Source organism: Tupaia chinensis, unplaced genomic scaffold (assembly GCF_000334495.1).
Source record: "Tupaia chinensis unplaced genomic scaffold, TupChi_1.0 Scaffold148904_1, whole genome shotgun sequence".
NCBI classification, from domain to species: domain Eukaryota; kingdom Metazoa; phylum Chordata; class Mammalia; order Scandentia; family Tupaiidae; genus Tupaia; species Tupaia belangeri.
Genome location: NW_006208752.1, coordinates 2,248,572 through 2,250,999, shown reverse-complemented (window position 1 = coordinate 2,250,999; position 2,428 = coordinate 2,248,572). Strand labels below are relative to the sequence as shown.

General features: G+C 37.5%; 1 protein-coding gene across 1 annotated transcript in view; it reads right to left on the bottom strand.

Moving 5' to 3' along the window:
* Window positions 1-2,428, bottom strand: part of DZIP3 (DAZ interacting zinc finger protein 3) — a 175,447-nt gene that overhangs the window by 3,708 nt on the left and 169,311 nt on the right. The window lies entirely within an intron of this gene.

Genomic DNA, 2,428 nt, shown 5'->3' with positions numbered 1-2,428 from the left:
AGTCCTTTTAAAACTCACACCCCCCCCCCCCAAAAAAAAAAAAACTGACCACAGGTCCATCTGCATTTATTTTAAATCAAAACAAAGCTCCTACCTAATTGTTTTCATTGATAATGTATTCATGAGTGATAAAATTTAGTATTTCTTTTCTTTCCAAAAAAGATACTTAAACTTGTTTCTGAGAGCTCACTGTGTGAAAATTTATTTATTTATGTACTGAGCTCTTTATAATTTATCTCTCTCAAATATTCTCTCACTTGGAAATAAAATATGCCTTTTCCAACTACCATGCTATTGATTTCTTTCTTGTGTACCAGTGTTGATATTCCCACTTTTATAAAACTTATAACAACAAATATTAAATAGAATAAGAAAGAAAAGATGAAAAGATGCATTACTGGGGCCAGCAGGTGGTACAGTGGTTTAGATGCTGCACTCCTACAAGGCCAACAGTGGTTCAAGTCCCAGATCCGGTAGCTTGAAACTCATCCCAGGCACGCATGTGTGTGTCCAAAATCCCAAGAGGAGAATGGATTGCAGCGTGGCCATCCCTCCTGGGGTGATTTCTCACTTTCTCTCTGTCTCTGTCTCTCCAGTGAGCGTACATGCCCTAGAACAAAAATCTCTCTTAAAAAAAGCATTAATTATATGACAAAGGAACTTACAATGCAGGAAGAATTTTTTCTTCCACAAATGAGGTGTCACATCATCAGGCTTACATTGCTACCTTTCATTTATTATTTTTATTGAAGATGAATTAAGTATTTTTCTGTTAAAGCCAGGCTGTGAAAAGTACACCAAAATTATGATTTCTTGCATTTAATCCTAACAAAGAAACAATAAAGACCTTCAAATAAAATTAAGGAAATAATAAACTAAAACTTGCTGATGTTTGGGCCCATGTAGCATATAATCAATTTAAAATTCACTTTGGAAATAGGTTAAGATAATTATTAAAGCTGGTGGCATTTATACTGGATAGATTAACAGTAAGTTCTACTTTCAGTAAATGAGCAAACCTAAAATTAAAAAGTCATTCTCCCATGATTTAAGACAAATAACTTTTATTTAATTTATTTCTTTTTTTGTGTATACATTCAATCGCATTGTTTAGCTTACAATGTGAGCATTTCAATATGTGAACATTCCTCCCCAGTCCCGGTAACACCACCCTTCCCCATCCGTCAATGTTCTACCTCCGTATCCCTTCTCCAAATGTCCTTTGTTAGGCCCCACTCCTCCACATACACATCATCTGACAGGCACACCCATCTCTGGTGTTTGTAGAACCGTTAGTCAATCCGTTTCAGTCATAGAGTGCACACATTCGGTATATGTTAAGTGGGGACATACAATGTCTCTCCTTCATAGTCTGGCTTGCCTCACTCAGCAGTAAATCTTCCATATTTTTCCACTTTCTGTCAAAAGCTAGGGTTTTGTTGGTTTTTACGGCTGAGTAGTATTCCATAGAGTAAATGCGCCAGTTTTTCAAACCATTCCTCCATATGGGGGCGTTTGGGCTGGTTCCATGACTTTGCAATCGTGAATAGTGCCACAATAAACATCGATTAGCAGGTTACGGCTGAGTAGTATTCCATAGAGTAAATGCGCCAGTTTTTCAAACCATTCCTCCATATGGGGGCGTTTGGGCTGGTTCCATGACTTTGCAATCGTGAATAGTGCCACAATAAACATCGATTAGCAGGACTTTGCCAATGAAGAATTCTTCTGTCCTTTGGGTAGATACCCAGGAGTGGGATTGCTGGATCATATGGTAGATCTATTTGTAGATTTTTGAGGAATCTCCAAATTATTCTCCACAGTGGTAGGACCAATTTACATTCCCACCAGCAGTGTAAAAGAGTTTCCCTTTCACCCACAACCCCGCCAACCCTTTTCATTTTTTTTTTTTAATCTTAGACATTTTGACTGGGGTTAGGTGGTACCTCATTGTTGTTTATATCTGCATTTCCCTTACGATGAGGGATGTTGAACATTTTTTCATATGCCTTTTGGCTATTCCTATGTCATCTTTAAAGAGTGTTTTATTTAACACCTTCTCCCATCTTTTAATGGGATTGATCGTCTTTTTTCCAAATAGGTTCCTTAGTTCCTTGTGTATTCTGGTTATAAGTCCCTTATCTGATGCAAAATTTACAAAAATATATTCCCATTCTGAGGGCTGTCAATTCACACTAATTACTGTGTCTTTTGCCATGTAGAAACTTCTTAGTCTGATGTAATCCTGCTTGTCTATTTTAGGGATGATGGACTGTGCTTTGAGGGTCTTATTTAAGAAGTCTTTCCTTACATCAATGTCTCCCAGAGTTTCCTCAGTGTTTTCCAGGAGCAGCTTTATAGTTTGAGGTCTTAGATTTAGATCCTTGATCCACCTTGACTTGATTTTTGTCAAAGGTGAGAGGTAGGG